The sequence below is a fragment of the Cynoglossus semilaevis genome, chromosome 6, assembly GCF_000523025.1.
Source record: "Cynoglossus semilaevis isolate Cse_v1.0 chromosome 6, Cse_v1.0, whole genome shotgun sequence".
Lineage (NCBI taxonomy): Eukaryota > Metazoa > Chordata > Actinopteri > Pleuronectiformes > Cynoglossidae > Cynoglossus > Cynoglossus semilaevis.
In genome coordinates, this window is record NC_024312.1 from 11076755 (window position 1) to 11097113 (window position 20359).

At 40.3% G+C, this 20359-nt stretch overlaps 1 protein-coding gene across 2 annotated transcripts in view; it reads right to left on the reverse strand.

The window, feature by feature from the left end:
* Positions 1–1784: 1784 nt before the first annotated feature.
* The window catches only part of LOC103380135 (transcription factor Maf-like), a 44862-nt gene continuing 26287 nt past the window's right edge, over positions 1785–20359 (reverse strand). For both annotated transcript variants that reach the window (XM_017033190.2, XM_017033191.2), the window contains one exon: positions 1785–7345. The gene's annotated coding sequence lies outside the window, so the exon portion shown is untranslated. The remainder of the gene's footprint in view (positions 7346–20359) is intronic.

Consider the following 20359-nt stretch of genomic DNA (forward strand, 5'->3'; position numbering starts at 1 on the left):
ACACACCAATCACCGACAAGTCTCATTTCAAACCGCTGTTGCTAACTTAACCAACATTGTGAATTATGGGATATCTTGCTGCTACAGAATGGTTGTCGTTAGCGGTATGTACTTTCTGTTTGAGATTTTCTCTGCACAAACTGCACGACTATGGGATTCTTGCACATCAACGGGGTGAAGATTTTATTTTTAATTTCCTAACTTTGAGGTGCAGTTTTTTTACTCACTCAAAGATCATCACATCCAGTAAAGCAGAGCGCCCTCTTCCTGTATATAATTCAGATATTTTATGGAGGAAAGTGTGACCATATGGGTCTGTTACAGGAAGAGTGAAGCCATTTGCAGACACAAAAGGCCTTTAAGGGCTTCTTCCAATGCCAAAATCCTGTTTCTTTTACTGCCTCTCTTTAATGAATAGCTGTCCAATAAGGCCTTTTATTGTCTTAGCATATGTTGCTTTCATTAGGTGAAAATAATTAGGTTGTGCGGATCACTTCGAAAGTCCTCCCGCAAGATCAGAACGAGGTCGTTTCACAGTCGCTGCACAAGTCCTTCCAAGTCCCTGTCGTTTTCCCCTTGGATGCCTTGTGTCCTAACCCCCTTCACCTGCTCTGCTCCTCCATCTCCTGCTCTCACTTGTCCCTCAGCCCATCCTTATGCCTCCCCTTTCTTTATCCAGTTCCTTTCCTGTTACCCATGCCCCCCCCCCACCCTTTATCTCCTTTATTGTTTTACAGTGAGTGTTGGTGTTAAGTGTAAATGTAGGGCTGTTGTATTAATACACCTGTGTGACAGATGAACAGTCAGAACAGAAAGCTGTTGACGACTTAAACTAGTGGTTCCCAACCTGTTTTGGCCCCGTGACCCCATCCTGACATCACAAATTTCTGGCGACCCCCGGAGACATTTCAGTAGCTGTCACTTGTGCAGTCACATGATACCGACAACAAGGTTGAAAAACACAAAATAAAGGAGAGGGCCTTCTGTAGTCGGTGGTACTTCTAATCAGTATTTTCTTCCGAAAGAATTTCTGTCTTTTAAAATTATTGACCGTTAAAACAAAATGCCATGAGGATTTTTTTATCTGCCATATTAACCTGAAGGAATGTGAGTCACCTTCTCACTTCCTTGACTTTTTACCCATGAGAACTCAGCTAGAACAGCACTCTGTGGTAGTCCTGACATCTAAGAGGCTGCAGATGAGAAAGGTAGAGAGAGAAAGAGAGAGAGAGGGGTTGACTAAGCATAATGGAGGCACAAAGAGACAGTTACGGAGACTCGTTCTTCCATCCGTTTCTTAATACCCCTCAAGGGAGCTCGCTGCTTGTAGGTGACTATTAGCTATCCGCCAGCGAGCTAATGGAGGGTGAGGAATAGAATTTAGTTCATACAAGTGACCAGACGCAGAATAATCACCGGAGAGAGCCATGAAGAGAAGCTCCGTTTATTCTCCAGGTCCGATTACACACGTAACTCAGACTGGCATCTGTGCGAATCATTGTGTGACAGATGCTGTGAAAACACCTGATAAAAGCAAAAAAGAAAAAAGACAACTCTGCTAAAAATGACAAAGTTCAGGTTTGTCTTCACAGCCGCCGAGGTCAGGGGCTGTTCCCTGAAGTGTGTTTAAGACGCTAATCTCCTCACCTCCTGGTTGAGTGGACAGTGTGAATGGAGATACAACTTGTTTTCTCTGTGACCGTGTTACCCAGAATTCCCTCTCTGGCGGGGCCAGGCACGCTCAACTGAGTACAAACACACACACAAAGAATAGACAAAAAAAATTTAGATTTTAATGATTATTTATTTAGTGTAAAATATCTTGAGCACAGATTAAAAATCAGACACCTCCATCTATTTAAACATCACAGATAAAAAAACAAACAAAAAAATTACATTCTTGAAATAGATTCACAATCCCTTTGGAGTCCTACGTCCAGGATAGCTAGTCCATTAGGCTGGACCAGAGGGTTGAGGCAAAAAATGCTCTCCTTCTGTTCCCTTCGTTGGTGGGGATCTGTAGCCGCGTTTTACCTCTATTAACAAAGTTTCTGCAGATCTGATTTATACAAAATTGGTTATTTTACATGTTTGTCTGCGTGGTTAAAATGGACAAAGTACGTATTTGCAAATGATCAACACTTCAACAACAAATCAAACCTCGGCATGTGTCCTGTCTGGGACGGACAGGTTTCCAAATGAACCGCGTGTCTATTGGCCCTCGACGTGATACAGATTGACATGTGCTTAGTAATCTGGGGGTTCGGCCAGAAAGTGAACTTCACACCCTTTGAGTACCGCTGTAGTACCACTGTAGTACCGCTGTAGTACTGCAGTGCCGTCGTAGGTTCATCTGGTGAGCGCTCACTCTCTCCTTCCTGCCTCAACCCTCAGTGCTGTGCAAATGCTAACTGACAACAACTGACACAGATGGTGAGCAGAAACACAGGCACAGGCAAAGGAAGAGAATCACCCACAGGAGTAAGAAAACAGGAAGACTCTACACACTGTCCAAGAGAGGATATTTCCTGACAATATTATCAACTATTTTTTATTCTTTTTTTTCTCCTTTTTTTCTCATTTCTTTTTAACCTATTTTTATTATTATTATTTTTTGCCGCACATGCCATATAAGAATGAAGGGATTATAAAAGTACCTGTAAGAACTGCTAGGTTTCCAGCATGCATAGCTGTTGGTATTTACAGGTTTGTACACAGATGGGTCAAAAAGAGACTGCTCTACAGTACTGGGTTTATTTACATGGAGGTTAGGTCGATGTGGTACGTACACACACAGGGGTGAAGAGTCATGCAGAAACATGTTCACACCGCTGAGACGAGTTGGATGAAAAGAGGCAGAACGGGAGAAAAGTATCCGTCAACAGTAGTACACCCTAGCCACGATATCTCTCTGCTTCTAACTATATGTCATTTTTTTTATAAGAATTAATTACTGCATAACTCTGTACAAGGACATTTCTATTGCAGGTTATTGAGGTCCTTGGGTTATGAGTCGTTACAGAGGTTTGGAAGACTTGGATCTGATCCCAGAGTAGCCTCAGTGTCCCCACAGCACAGCACTGGGGGATGTTTGGCCCCTTGTGTTGACGCTGTTTTACCATCACCTTATTGCAGAGTGATTTAGATTTATTTGGTTACAAATATTAAAAAAGAAAGTTAAAAAAAAAAAAGTCTCATCTATTTGACACCGGCTAATTTGATTTGTCGATTTGCTGCAGTTAAAAAAAAAAGAAAAAGAGACAGATTTTCAGTTCCGTTCTTCCTTGTCTAATGGGAGGATCAATAATCACGTAGCACCGAATTGTAAAACGCAATCATCAAACCGAAAATAAATAAATAAAAAGTAAAAATCTGAAACTGAGTACGTCAAACACTGCGCTGAAAAAAACACACCTGCCATACAACAGGCAGTGACCACATGCTAATAAACCTTAACTTAATGATAAACTTAAATATACAGTACATCAATCACTGCACCTTTGAAACAACCTTGATATGCCAAAATACACGGGACAAAGTCAAAGTCTCTATGTCGAGTCCAGATCTCTGCGTCACAGACAACAACTTTTTAGTCGCGTTAAATTTCTCTCTTTTTTTTTCGATAACTACTGCACAACAGTTAATGTTTCACATTTAGACGCAGAAGAACGAAAGAAGCGCGACAAGATCTGCTATGTTTGTAAACAGCAACATTTACAAATACAATCTACAGTATCGCGTACAGAGAGACATGTAGAGGTGGCGTTGAAGGGCCAATGCTAATCCATGGATATGATGTTAGGTTGTATATATTTGTGATATGTGCGCGTATAAATTATGTTTTTTGTGGATGATTTTAACTGAGCCAAGTGAATCCATCAATTGTCGTTAAGGATCTTCCTTTTGTTCCACTATCTCCTCACTCAAACAGTCTTCCTATCTCTGAAGGCATTGTGATAGATGGCTGTGGTGGGTGGTAGAGCATGTTAATGTCTAATCTCATCAGCTTTATCTTCTTCTGAGGTTGCAAGGTCAAGTGGTGAGGGGAATGAGCTAAACTGCAGTCATATGGCGGCTCGCCGGACATGAAGGACTAAGGACTGGTTCAGACCGTCATTAAGGAGAGAATTGGGGAGGTTGGCAGGGGGGTGGGGGTTCACATGTTTTGAGTAGTTACTGGTATTTCAAGCAAAGATACTGATTAACTTTCATCAGTTAATAATCAATTCATAGCTGCCCATGATGTGCTGATCAATCCTTCTGACAAATGGCAACACAGATGTAAATATTTCTCGTTTTCCAAAGAAAATAGCCTTTTTACAATACAATTAGTCCAGGTCCAACATCCCATAGTAACAGTGTCAAGATCAACAGCCCACATAGACACAGGCTAATGCTAACTCAGTCCATTTTTGAACTGGCTTATCTACTGCAAAAGGAAGTGAAGTTCTTTGATGCCGGTTTAGTTACTGGACACAGACGGCACTGACAGTCAGCCAAGGTCAGCTGGAGTCAGTGAATCAAAGCAGGCACCACTGACGTCTTCAGACGATTTGAAAAGGCATTTAGCTTTGAGTCGAGCTCAATCAGATGGCCTAAGCTGGGGGATGAATGAATCGGAGTGTGTGTAAACCTGAACTCAGAGACGGCGTTTGGCATTTCTCTGTCTTTGATATGGCGGGATGTGACGTGGATGAAGTTATCGCCTCACTGGCAGCTGAGACGGTCTGCTGTCTTTTCATCTGCTTTCTCATTACACCGCGCCTCAAACACGGTCAATCTGCTGCTGCCACAGTACACACCACAGCACCTAGTGTTGGTCATGTATGTGTGTGTGTTTAAATAGTTGATTTGTTAGAATCTGCTTTGTGTCCTTTTTGTTTTACTGCCTTTGAAGTCCAAATGCTTAAGACTTTAATTGATGGCTTCACTTGATGCCTATTGGCTGCATGAAGAAGTTGTTCTAAGTCTTGGCACATGTCATGTGGACATGTCCATATGTTTGTGTGTCGTGCCCATTCTTCAAGTACCGCCTGTATGATGTGGTTTCAGTATCGGCCTCTGTGCTAACCATTAGTCTCATGTCGTCACATCGGTGTCCCCTCTACGCCCCCCTGCACCGGTGCCTCTAATTGGGAGATAAAGCGTCCAATCATTTCATGTGGTTGTACTGAAGTCAGCCCGAGCCCAAGCTGTCACAGCAGCCATTAGTGGGCACTGAAACACAAAGGTTCTGGCTTTGAGGTTGGTTTTGAATGTCATCTTTCTCCGACGTATTTATTCTGATGCTGTTTACTAGTTCTCTTAAAATCTTTCGCAAATCTCCCTTCCTGGAGAATTGACTTGGCGGGCCGCGGTTAAGGTGACCTTTCTTGTTCAATATGTCTCCGCATCAGAAACACTGAGACACAGCAACTAGTGTAATGACTGAAATTGGTGGTAAAAATAAAGAAAATAAAATATAAAAAAACAAGAGACAAGACTGTTCAGTGGATCTAAAGGGGAACTCCTCTGGTTTATGTCAAGCTATCACTAACTATATCATTATTTAAACATACAAATAGATAGAGGTTTCATCGGCGTCATTTCTAGCAGTTATGTTAGTTTTGAAAGATCGTCTGCTGTGTAAAAATATACATGTTCCTACTCTTTGCTTAATTTCTAGGGATGTCCGATGATATCGGCCGATATCAGATATTAACATATTATGTAATATCTGTAAGAATCGTTTTTTTCCTTCGATAATGAAAACCCGATAACGCAATGTCTGGGTTTCGCCAAATGATGTGTGCCCTTAAAATATTTTTGGGGATAAACAGCTGTATATGAAAGTGAAAGTCACCAGATGGCAGCATTGCAGCTCATTTAATTAATCTATCTTAATAAACAGGGGATTGTATGTAGAATGCTGGTATCAGCAACTCATACAGTGGTTTGTACAGATAAACAAAAGAATAGAGTATTACCAGGCCTATATCGGTATCTGTTGATATTGGAAATTAAGTGTTTGGACAATATCGAATATCGGCAAAAAGTTAATATCGGACATCCCTATTAATTTCTTTTTTTAATCTACTAAATCTGAAAAAAAAAGCTGTAACATTTTCATACCGTAGCCTCCATCACTTTGAATCACTTGCCAAAGTTGATTTTTCTTTCCTCCTCTCCACAGCAACAAGGAGCAGCCACCACCGTCTACTGTGGCACAGCCCCGGAGTTGGAAGGATTAGGAGGCATGTACTTCAACAACTGCTTCCGCTGCCTGCCGTCCACACAGGCGCAGGACCCCAACGTCGCCGCCAGTCTGTGGGACCTGAGTGAACGGTTGGTGGCTGAGAGGTCAGCAGGTGTGCAAGACCTCTGATGGACGAGTCCAGAGTCAAAGAGAGAGAGAGAGAGAGGTAGGGAGAGGGCGAGAGAGAGTTGTGCTGCACAGTAGTCTTCAGGGGAAGGATGAAGTCCAGCTAACTCCTAACTGTTCAACACAAAAGTCTGTCACCTCACTATAGAGACTAGAATGCACTAAAACGAGGACATGAGTTTAATATGGTCTAAAAAAACAAAAACTGAGGAGTGGGCGAAAAAAAAGGATTTTCTGTAATCTAAGATCATGTCTTCGATGTTAAACAACTGTCTTTATAAAGGGTACGGCTACATCAGGCGGACAATCCTGTCCAGAGGACGGGGTGTAACTTATGCACGTATGCGACTGGTTCTAGCTAAGTGGTTTGTTCAGCTTCCTCTTATTCAGTTCCTGTAGATGTTTCCTTTGAACTTAGACTGTAGTGAGATGCAGGTAATCATTGTGCTGTTCTATGGTACAGGGCACAGACGAAATGAGCAGTAATGGTCGGGTGACACTAATGATACAGTATATAAACCACTAAAAGTCGGATTCTTATTTATATGTACATTATTTTGCAATAGCTTTGTCACCGCTGTCCCATTTTCCCTGTACAATATTTACAACTTCCTGATTTCGGAGCATGTGCTAATGGAGAGTGGACATCATAGCTTGTCTTTTTGCTGATTCAGCTTAAGTAATAATCTATTCTCTTAGTTATGCGGCGGAGGTATTAATGGGAGAATCTGGATCCGTGAAAAAATTCTTATGTCCAGAGTCCACGATCTTAAACTCTGGTTCATCTCCCGTTGTTGGACCGGGGCGATGCGAGTGCTTTTAGTCTCTTAATTCGGTTGTTTTGATATTGAACTCCGGCTCCGCGTTCGCTGTGGACTGACATCCCTGAAGTCGCCGCTGGAACACTTATGAGACATTGTGCTTTGTGGCAGTCCGGGTGCCATAGGTTGCTCTGTAAACACCAGCCTTCCATTTTCATAACATCTGTAGGAACACACAAACAAGAGAACAAAAATGTGATGATGAGTCGAGGCCGACCACAACAAGTGAAATGTCTGTCATTAGTAGTAGTTATTTTGTTCTAAATTTGACTGAGAATATTGTTTTTCATTATTATATGAGCAAAAATTGTACAATAAAAAAAGAAAAAAAAAACACACATGGTCAGACAGTATGTATGTGTATGTGTGAATGTGTGTTCTTGGCTTTAGCGTTTACAAATGGAGGCATTATTGAGTCTGAATTAGGATTAAGGATGGATTTGTTATAGTTAATCTCAGATTACAGGGCTAGGGAATTTGTGCCGTGTCGGTGTAGTGCTAACAACAAACAATAAAGTATTTTCAAACCTCAAGAAACTTTATTGGTATTTAATCAATATTTAAATTTTTCTGTTGAAATTTAAACTTGTTTTTTTACCTCAGTTTTTTTTCCCTAAACATTAAAATGATACTTGCTTTAGGAGACATACTCAAAATGCAACAAACAAGAAATTCTCATCAAGTTTTGACACAGTTGAAGACGTGATGAGAAACATGTTTGTAATTTAATGAATAAAGTACTTTTCCCTCGTACCTTCACTTATGTATTTTACTTTCCCAGCATACTCAGCCGGCAACCTGGTTCCAAAACTTGTACCAGAATGATCCGAATAAAACTTGAATTGACAATTCTCTTGTAAAATCTGAACCATCGTGGGGTGTAGCTTTAATTCTCTAATCCTAATTAACATAAACATAAACATATTTGTCCACCTGCAAATACTCTCCCGACACGTGTTTTCTTTCTCCCACATAGATTTTTTTTCTCAGTCACTTGCGTGAAAATGCACCCCAACGACCACGTGCTACTTCACAGCTGTGGTCTGGGAACCGACTGATACGATACTGTCCCGTCCTCTCATTATCTGTGCGGTACGCTGGTGCAGCTGTCTTATCACAGTCCTTTCACAGAGCACAGTTGAGGTAAAACACACAGACTTGACAGAGATGGCCCCAAGTACCCGGAAGAGAACCAAGGGAAACAATCATTGTCAGTTTTATACATACATACATACATACATATATATATATATATATATATATATGCATGCCTATATATATAAAAAACACTTTTGTTTTTTCTTTTTTACTCTGGAAGGTAGAACACGTCTTAAACAGGCTGACTATGTCCTAATGTGTTTTCTATTTACTCATTATGTCAGTGGTTCCCAACCTTTGGCTCGTGACCCCATGTTGACATGTCAAATTTCTGGCAACCCCAGAAACAATTTTTTTTCTTCATTGTGATCTTTTTGTTTTTTACCGCGTTCCAAAATACACAATAGCCTGATTAGTGCACATTTTGTGCCATTTTATTGAGAGCTTGTCAAGGCTGAAACCTAATACTGGACAAACGATCTCTCAAACAGTGAGTTATGGAAAAAAGAGCTGCTGCAGTATCTTCAACTGACCACAGTGAAGATTTGAAAGATTGTCACATTTAATACAACAACCATGTGAAATAACTCCATAACAGATACTGTTGTGTACAGTTCACATATGTACACATATACATATATTTCTGCTCCTATAGTTTTATTATATATGTATATATACATATATATATTTCTATGTATCTATCGTCGATAGACACATATGTTATTGACAATAAGGTAACACAAGCCTCAGTGAGGTGAAAGAACTTTTTTTTTTAAATTACCGTCTCCTCATTTAATGTAATTTTTTAACACAAAACTAAACTATAGGATTTGAAGGTCAAGGGTTAGAAATATCAACTTTGACTGAACACACACACACACACACACACACACACACACACACACACACTCAAAGGAGATCCCGGGGGACAACAAACCAGCAGACGCCTGTATCCCTGGACACTGCAGTGGATGATCATGGGTGAGGACGGTGTCTCCCTCCCACCTCCTCCCCCCGTCCTATCGATCAGACTGTATCGGAATCATCTGATTGCTAATCAATAAGTTACACTTCCTCTCAGCAGCAGAAAAGAGAAGGTTCTCACAAGAGAAGAACCTTGATCCTTTCACCTCGCCGCGTCGGGCTTTGTTCGCCCACGTGCACCGCTTCTCCCTCTCTGTTCCTTATCGCGTTGCTCTATGCGTTGCCTTCCCACGGAGTCGCGAGTAAAAGCCGCAGCGAGTTATTTTAATTAGTCCGATTTACAGTTGACTTCCTTGACTTTATTTCAATTGAGGCCGTAATTGTTTACGACTGACAATTTCATTTTCCATTATTGTTTTTATTCCTTCTCTTGATTAATTCCACCTCTCACGGAATAATTATGGAAGGATTGATTTGATTATGCCTTTGTTCTGCTCCTATTGGCTCCGTTGACTGAGGAAACGCCATGTTGCAATTTGAGCGGATATATTTAATGATCACGATCAATGTTAAAGCTCTCTCTAGACTCAACTAATTCAATAAATATCTGCCAAGAGGAAATTTACCATCTAACTACAGCAGGCCATAAAGTTGCTGTTTCCAGTTCCTCCCTCCGCTCACTGCCATTCCACCTCTCAAAGATGACATTGTGATTAAAACTGTTGATCAATTTCCATCAAGTTCTATTGTGGAGTCAATGAAAATGTTATTTTATTTCGATACCTCCTCTCATGCCATCAGATTACTTTCCTATGCGCACGCTCCACAGTTATTTGTTTTCAATAACGCCGGGATGAAGTGAAACAAGCTGATGTTATTGTACATTTAAATAAAATATATAAAATAAAAAAATAAAAACAATTTTGTCATCTTTGCAATTCATAAGCCGACCTTCAAACATTGGATTTTGCTGCACGTCAGTGACACTGACATGTCGTACTGTTGTTAAGGGGATGTGACAGCGAACACACACAAACTATTCAGGACCGTAAAGTACTATCAAGAAATATAGCAAAGTACAAACGTGTACATGTATTAAATCAAAAACTAAGTATAAGTATTTAATTCCTATCTATATCTCATATATCTATAATAATACACCTAATGTGACCTCCCTCATTTTAATTATCTAGAATACAGCAGTGGTTTTCAACCCTGGGGTCGCGGCCCTCTGGGGGTTACCGGGAAGTCAAATGGGGTAGCTTAAAATGACTAGTAATTAATCTAAAAAAAAAAGAATTATAAATAAAAACACTGCACAGACTTCTGGCTACATTGTATTAATACAGTATAACAGACATAATAAAAAAATAATTCCAGAAAAAAATAGTCCCTGAGGTTGCCAGAAATTTGTAATGTCAACATGAGGTCATGAGGCAAAAAAAGGTTGGGAACTACTGCAGGGCCTTATATCTGAACTTTTTCTACAGGAAACTATCACATATACATATACATTTACACATGTGTGTATAGAAGTATCTGCACACACACATTGGTACATCAGTGTAAATATAGATATTTGGACACAGAGGTGTATCTGTTATTTTTGGTATTTAGTAAAACAATTTATGTATATTATATCTTCTTTTGAACTGTCGCAGGTTTGGAGAATTCTTTAACTCTTTTTTTTGTAAATATAAATGTGAATAAAGAATGTGTTGTCCTTGAATATTGTCAGGGAGAATATTAGCTAAATATTTTTGCTGTGTGATGCAGTAGATAAAAATGCCTACAAATTTTAATAAAAGTGATTTAAAAAATAAGAGGCCGCTGTGGTGAAATATAAAATTCCAAAGAACTCTGATGTTAAAAACTTACATTTACATGTCCTCAATGTATTTTACTTAAAAGTCAAGAGGTCAAGAGGTCAAGAGGTGTGGCCTGTTGGCTCTAGTCATGAGGGAGGCAGAAATGAGGGCATAAGAACTTGCTTATTCTCTGTGTGTGATGAAACCCGTGGCTCACGGACGTAAAACAGTTCCCTCCACTTCAGCTTTTGTGATGAAAACAAACAACAACAAATAACAATGACCGGGTGATGAACTGAGTTGTTTTGTTAGCTGTTAGCCACTGAGCTAGCTCTCTGTCAACCGCAGCCACTTGTCCCTGTGTAATCTATAACTTAGTGTTTTTTATTGAAGACTCACACACGACACCTCGGAGGAAATCCTTCTACCTCCAAATCCCCAACGTGTCCTCACCCCTAGACAGCGTGACCTTGTAAACCCTGAGTTATTTTACTCACCCATTGTGTAAAGATAAAAAGAAAAGTGAAAAGGGGGGAGGAGAAAAAAGGCTCGCTGGTGTGGTGGACAGAAAAAGAGCTCCTGCCTGTCACAGCTTTCAAACACAAAGAAAAATGAGCACTTGGGCTGAAGTACAATTATTAGCCCCTGTCCACAGATTCATCATGCTATAGAGAAGGAGGGAGGGAGGGGGAGGGTGGAGAGCAGGAAGGGGAGTATAGGACAATAGAAAAGAAGGATGTAAAGGTTTGAGGAGCATGCAGAACAAGGAAGGAAAACATGGAAGACAAATAAGAAAAGAGAAAAAAACTGCGCGTGGATGGAGAGAGAACAGGAGTTCGAGGAGAGAAGGAGGAAAGGAGCAGGGCCGAGGTAAAGGTATGTAAAATGAAATAAGAGGATTTGTCAGGCCAGAGGTTGGGGGCTGTAATAAAGCCTGCAAATCTCAGGCAGAACGCTTGGTTGCTCTCACAACTGACTCTACTGACGGCCCGCTTTACCGGCCGGCCAAGGCAAGGTCAGTGGCATTTGCGTGCACACATATACAAACAGACACACACACACTTGCACACAAACATGTTGTCTGTCTGTCATATCAACAAAAAATAAAATGTATTTATTTTTGTAAATACATTTTTTATGGATCATATTTCCTGGGCTAAGCAGGTGATTGGAAAACAGATGAAAGATTTAGATTCATATCTTTATTTTTGACCAGATACTAGATATGATAAATCAAGAGATCAATTCACATGAACAAATTTTATCAGTTTAAAAAAAAAAAGAGTAATTCAATTATATATATAATATATTTTAATTGGTTATTATAATTATTTTTCAAATCAGTATAACCCACACTTATTTCACATAGGAGTAAACTGACTTTAGGAAATATATGTGAAAATAAACCCGGTGTTTATCTCGCCTCACTATTCCTGTGTACGTCTGCGGGAACACTAAGGTCAGTCAAGCAGACACAGATCAAGTCACCTGCAGTGCAGTGTTAAAAAACCTAATCATGACAAATGACAGGTGTTAATATTTTGTTATAGAATTCTGAGCCAAGGTATATATTGTAAAATACACGCCGACAAATCGTACGTCACGTAGACTGAAGTCTGTTTCAGGATGTTTATCAACATCGACCGAGTTAAGTATTTTATCTCACGACTTTGCTTCACAGTCGGAGCAGCGCTCGGACACTTGGATGGATCGGAGAACTGTCTGCAGTGAACCCCGCCCTCGCCCATTGACTGCTGGGATTGTCTTGAAGATGACTAAGCTGTAGAAGATGAATGAATGAACTTCGCTACATCTCACACCCCCCATCCAACCACACACACATACACAGGCTCGCACACACACACAGCGACACACTCCCCCACACACACCTTTTTCTTTGTCATCTGGTTAGACATTAGACAGCTTCCTAACCATCAGCCATGTTGGTTTTAAAATCTCATTTTTCTCTCTTTCTTTAACAGGCTCCACGGTGTGAATCAATACCTTTCAAAACCATAAATACATCTGTCACAGGTAGATAAAGAGAGGATGGAATGTGTCTGGTTACGGCCGTCGTCGGGAAGAAGAGATGTTTGGTTTGGTGTGTGCCTGTGTCTTTTCCTGTGTGTGTATTTGACAGCAAGTCAAGTCAAGTTTTTGATGACACGTACTTTACCCACTTGTTTACCTGCATACAAGTACAAATATATTAAAAAATATTCATATGTGATGAGATATAAGATGACAAAACATGTTGGTGACGAGCGGGCCAGATTTGACACCCCAGTAGGCTGGTTTTGGTCCGCAGGCCATATGTTTTGTCACTCCTATCAAAATAAAGTCACAGCTACACTGTCCCACTGTGTACTTCCCATAACAGATGACACTTTAGCGGTTGAGACTAGCGACAGCTCTATAACAGACATCGGCAAACTACGGCCTGGGGGCCAGATGTGGCCCGTTTGCTTTTTTAATCCGACTCTCCAAACTTGTTCAAATTATGTTATATATTTCTATTTTCATTATATTTGTGCCTTTTATCTGCAATGCCCACATTTAAGCACTTCAGCCTTTACTGACTGACTTTTACAGGTCATTTGTTTTAGTTCATATGAACGTGTCATCTATCTGCTCCTGACCCGGCCCCTGAGGCCCACAAGTCAAAATGTTCAAAATGTTTGCCCACGCCTGGGCTATAATTACATTACATGCTATCTTTGCATGAAAAACATCAGTGTGTTAATAACTACAGGACAGGCTGTTGTGATGCTGCACCGCGCCTTCTGGTGACTGCTCCTTTATATGACTCTCATTTAAATGACTGGGTCTGACCCAGTTACATCTTTGACGTGCGTCTTGACAAGTCAAAATGTCAAGACGTCTCCTGTGCCTCTCTGTGACACGTCCCCAAAAAGACCCAAATCTAGCAGGAAATCACTAGAGAACTTAGATTTTTTGGAGAGCTTCTTTAAAAAACATGGGATAAGTTCCACAGAGGAGAAAGACGATTCCAAAAAATGACAGCAGCTTTCACATCAGCAAGACGGTTCTCCTTGAAGACGGTTTAGATGGAACTACTCCATAACTTATTAATAATTGTTTCTGCAATTGAATATTATTTCAAGTTACAAACATTGTACATTGCACTGTGTGGTTTAAAAAAACAGAATCTATCAGTTTTAGTTGTTCCAAAACTCTGTTGGTGTTCTCTTGCTTTATAAAAAGGCTTTTCTTAAATGTATTTATTTTTACCTGTAACAGTTTGGACAATATATATAGAAGGTAAAAATTTTAATATTTTCTTTTTTGGTAGAATAATGATAATTTGTCACTTATTGTTGCTAACAAATCCAAGCCTATTTTCATTACTTAAGGTGGATGGATTAATCGTTCACTGAGTAGATGTTACTCAGGCGCACACTTTGGATGCTATTTGTGTCACCTACGAGCTTTTTTTTTTTCATGTTTACTTGATTCGTGCTGCTTACTGTGCAGAATTTGTTTAGTTTTATTAATTAAATTATTAAATCAAATTAAGCAAATGTTGGTTTGTTTTCTAACTCACAGCCATTTACTAAGGAATCGAGGAGGTCACTGTGCGTGTGTGTAATATACACGCATTTGTTTGTTTTTGTTTGTTATAAAGTATAGTAGTCAGTTTGTTAAGAACAGAAATCTCCGCATACAAAATGAGTTGCCACAAATCATTGCAAAATTAATTAACCCATCCCTAGTAATGAGTATGTGTTTGAGTTTGTGTGTCTGTGTGTCACCATGCCCTCACCCTGTCCCCGCTCTAATTACTGCCCTCTCTATTAAAATGCAGTCTGCCGTGACATCACTCAGCGCCGTGTTTGATGATAATCTCCACGTCTGTCTTTAACAATACCCATACAATAATACTACTACTACTAATAATAATAACAACAATATGAATTATTATTACAAATAATAATAATAATAATAATAATAATAATTGTTATTATTATTTGCTATTTACACGTTGTAATATTTTTAGTCGGACCATGAAAAAATAGTTTTGATCTATTGTAATCCATAAGTAACTCACAGCTGTCAGTGTGGGTGTGTGTGTGTTCACTGACTTTAGAGACGGTAAAACAAACAACAGTCTTCCCTGCTTTTATTTTCTTTCTTTCACTTTCTCTGAGAGCTAATCTGATTGGTGCATAAGTCATGCTGACATCAGCAAGGTTGGGAAGCTGACCTGCTTACACACACACACACACACACACTCACACACACACATGCGCACACAAAGGGCATAAGCAAACTGCTCGGTGCTCACGAGGACAGTGGATAACGGATCTCTCTTTTATCATTGCCTGACTTTGCCTGACATTTAAAAAGCCATTAACACCACACAGGTTCACTCAATAAATTACACCACAATCAGCGCTTCACGCCTCCTTTTCTGTAAGATTAGGTAAAAGACATGAGACACACCTATGTTGTATTTTCATAGCGCCGAGACACAGTTAGCGATACACTTATGCACCTATCGATCTATTGTTCTTAGTCGGCTAGATTTGGCGGCGGTGATGTCTTTAAACATCGGCAGTGAAACCCCTAGCTCAGGCATGGGCAAACTAAGGCCCGGGGGCCGGATGCAGCCCGTTCAGTTTTTCAATCCGGCCCACCAAACTTTTCCAAATTTGTATAATTTATTTATATACTTTTTCCCGCAATACCCACATTTCCCCAATAGATGGCAGAGAAAATTTGTGCCTGACTTTTACATGTCATCCTAGTTCACCCAAAAGCTCCATCTATCCAGTTCAATTTTAGGACAACTGTGGCCCGCCGGTCAAAAAGTTTGCCCACGCCTGGCCTAGCTTCTTGCTGCCCCCTCAACCACAGCCTAACCACCAGACGCCACACAAATGGACAGTACTACTGTGAGTAGTAGTACACTAAGTGCTTGCTGTCTTGGTGGTGATAATTGTCCGACCGTTCAGCCACAGGTACGTGGCTGAACTGTAAACATTAACAACATAATTGTACACTCATGAGCACTGTATTAATGTGAGACCAATAATTGTAAATCCCTCTGTTACAGCGTGAGGCGGCATTTATTGTAATGGCTGAGCTGGAGGAGAATGAAAAACAGCTAATGTGCCTAATGCAGTCACGGAGTCTGCCTGACGGAGGTGTACAGTAGCTAATGCAGCTAATGACATACGGCCCGGCGCTGTGTAGTTGGCATCTATTTCCATCCGGCAGCAGCCTGTGTGTGTGTGTGTGTGTGTGTGTGTGTGTGAGAGAGCAGCGTTGGACTAATTATACACCACTGTGTGTTTCTGTGCGTGCGAATGTGTGCTAAGCTGGGAGGCAGCAGTCACAACACAACACCTAATGTGCAGATGTTAACATGCTGAAAGTGAGTGTTTTGCTCTGATGGGCCTGCGGTGGGAGTCACGTCTATCAGTGATGTACGGCAGATTGAGATATTAGGCTGTGTTATTTAAATGTGAGTTATTGTCATTTCCCAGATGGCGAAGCACTTTCAGTGATTATCATCAGCCTTTAAAAATGTTCACAAAAGTGGATCACACACACACACACACAAAACTATCCTTAGAAGCTTTGGTTTAAAAAAGGCAGTTTGCTAAAACCACTATAACCATTTCAGACACAAATTTCAAATAAAGGTATTTAAATGGATTAATAGTTCTGGTACCAGTGGCAGCTGAGCATTCTGAGAGATTTTTGTTGTGAATATTTAGAAATGACCTAGTGATGCGTTTACAGTAGTAGTGCATGGATATGAATACTGTTAACAGCGTCAATAGTAATAGCTAAGGTCACAGAGAATTGCAATTCATTATTTGTCAAAATTGTATTTAAATCATATATACCGGGATTTCCGGACTATAAGTCACACTCTTTTTTTGTTTGTGACTTATACTCAGGTACGACTTATATATTAAAATACATAATTTTACATGTTTGTTATTTTCACACTGACAGCCACTAGAGGGCGACTTATAGTCTGGAAAATATGACTTATAGTTGGGAAAATATGGTACAGAATATATTGAAATAAATACATCTACATCTTGAATATTGCCAAAAGTCCAGAAAGTGAACTATGTTGACTTAGTGAAAGAGTTAACCTTGGCAGGTTGACTTTTAATTTTTTATTGCCAATAATTTCAAACCACAATCTGGGCGGCTAACTCCTTTTTGTCCCACCTAACAGTTATAATGATATTCTAGAGACTTGTTTCCATAACATTCCACTGTGATATTTTAATACGTGTGATGTGATGTACGTCTAGGGTGACAGCTCTGTTCTGTTAATGTGCACAGGCTGGTTTTCTTTGTTTTGGTTTTTTTAGTGTACGTTAACACAGACTTAAAGCCTGTCTTTGAAAACTTGGAGTGGATTCTTGGCAAGTACTTTGCTGAGGAGAGGAAGAGGCAGAGGCAGAGGAGGGATAGTAGTGGAGGAGAGCTAAACGATCTAAATAAAGAAGATTCAATTCTCTCTCTGTCATTATTGAAAGTGTGTTCCGCTGCAGATATGGCACTGAGAGTTTGACTCGCTCTCTCCTAATCCTTCAGGCCGCGGCCCTCGTGTCTCCAGATAGAAGGTAAGTTCCTACAGTACAGAGTGCGCGTGGCAGTAATTCTTATCACTGGTATGAACATTTCCACTGATGAGGGTGTGTTAGTGGCTCCCTCACACTGACGGAAGGTTTTATTAAGCCTTCCTCGCTTGACTTCTTTTTGTTTATCGTTCATCCTGATGCACCAGTGTGTATTCAGTTCAGTAGTACTGTACTGTATGTTGTAGTGTCTAAGCTCATCTGTGGTCTATCTCTTTGTCGCCATTCAGGCTTTTCGCCAGAAAACTTCAAACCAGGGAGAACAGTTCTTAGCAGGATCTGGGGTGACCACCTCCAAACCAACAAAATGCAGAACAAGTAGCAGGTTTCTGTGGGACATGAGGGACAGCGGCAATCAATTAAATCCAACCCTTTTTTTTTTATACCAAGTAACATGCCCATATCTCACCTTTTACCTCCACAAATCCAACAAAAACTCTAAAGTACCCAAGACCTGATGTCAAATTCAACAATTTCAATGTGAACTCCTGTGACTCCAAAACATGAAAATAAAAAGTAGAAAAAACCCAGCACCACTAAACAGATTAACTAAACTAAGACAGTGCGTGCTACAATTTCAGACTCTGCGAGTCAGCAGTTTGATTGACACACCACTCGGCCTGTTAGCTACGGCCTTATCCAAGAAGTGGCCTATCACTGCTATGGACTGCACTAATGACCGTGCCCATGGACAGCCAGGTACATAACATTATTTTTAATAAAGTTCAGGTTTTCAATTAATGACAAATGAAAAAGTGGGACAAAATCTTCCATTTGAGGACAATGGCTAAAATTGCTAAATCGGGACAAGTGGTCACTCTAGCAGGATCTGGTAAAGATGCACCACAGACAGTGGGGCGGCACTGCTATAGTACCAGGAACTCTGGTGCTGTATGTCAAAATTATTTGAGTGAAAGGACGAGAGACAGAAGGTGGAGGAGTGAAATCGGAGCACTGTGTTATAGCTGATAAAATCACAAGGACAGGAGAGAGAGAGAGAGAGAGAGAGAGAGAGAAAGGGAGAGACCACACTGGGATGGACAGAATGGGTTGGACTTAAGATGGAGAGCTTTCATGCCACTGGTGATTCAGGGCCATAGGACAGAGTGACAAGCTGCGTGGTAGAAGATGATGGACCTGAAGAGTAACCTGGTAGATTCACTGCAACAATCCAGCACCAACACTGAAGCATCTGTGCCTCCTCTCTTATCTTATCTGCACCAGCATTCAGGCAGCATGAGTTACTGACACAAGAGCATCAGTACACAGCTCCAAGAGACACGTTTAAGATATAGCACGTGCATCAGGATGAAACGATAACGTGCGCATGCAGCGTTGAAGGGAAAATTGAGACGATAAATGTCTTGCTGGGCTGTAAAAATTCATCTTTAAGAGATGTACAGTTTGTCTTTCACAAAATGATGAATTACAAGTTTAACAAAATACTTTTTGGAAAAAAAAAATATTTGTCAGTATTCTGAAATGTATGCGAAATGTAGGTATAATTCAATGTTAAACATAGGGACAGAAACAACATATTCTTGTAGCTATCCATTTTACCAATAGGTCTGACCTCAAAGGCTCCAGTGAAGCTCTAGTTCAATGTGTGTGTGTGTGTGTGTGTGAGTATGTTTCTGAGCAGCCAGTGATTTAGTCCTCGTAGTCACGGCATCCACATTGGGGCAGTGTGAGGCAGTCACTAATCCACCTGACCTTCTGCCTTATTTGTGTGCTCCACCTCCAGCACGACTGAGAGATGCCATGACCTTTATTGGCTAATTAAGAAACATATCAGAAATAACCCTGACAGAATGTGGGCATGTGCACGGGCACACACACACACACACACATTTACTGTAGCCCATGAGATTTACTAGTATTTAAAAATACAGTGATACAGGAGTTGATGATTTCATGTTTACACCTAAATTCTCATTTTGCCTAACTATAGTTCTTCTTCAACACAAAACCCCCAGATACATCGATACACGTATACTATACAGATACAACCATAACCTGAAAAATAGTATGATGATAATTTTAAATGCTCCAACAATTAACACACGCAGGTCATGTACTAGACCAGTGTTTCCTAAACTGTTTTCTGGGGACCCATATTTTAAAAGTCACAAAGCTCAAGTCAATAGACATTATTTGTAAACTCCTGGGAAACATGATGTGAGACGACCCAAAAAAACCAAACTCTTGCAGCTCACCTGAGGGCCGCGACCCAGTATTTGGGAAACAATGTACTTCTGTAGACCTGCAGCCTGTTTAAAGGAGAACCACCTGCCTTCAGCTTCCCTCACTTCAATCCACTTCAGTGTAATGATATTATGGCCTGCACTGACTTTAAACTAAAAACGAATTCTTCAAGGCTTGTTCTTGTTTTAAAGAAATCAAAAACTAATATGTTTAAATCCGATTTTTCCCCCACTCTCTTGACTGCTGAGAGGGACACCAGAGAATTTAGTCTGTCTGTAACTGACTGATTCCTCATTTTTGAAACATGAATGCGCCAGAGGTATGCAGTGAAATCAATTGAAGAAAGCACAAAAACACGTCCTGTTTCGCTATCGTCCAATGTCACAGTTAGGGGAGGGGTTGATACAACTCGATTTCAGCGTTCCCTCTGGAAATTTTGTAAAGAGACAAGTTATAACTCTAATTTTCGCTTATCTTTGATGCATGTCAAAAAGAAAAAAGAGAAAAACACAA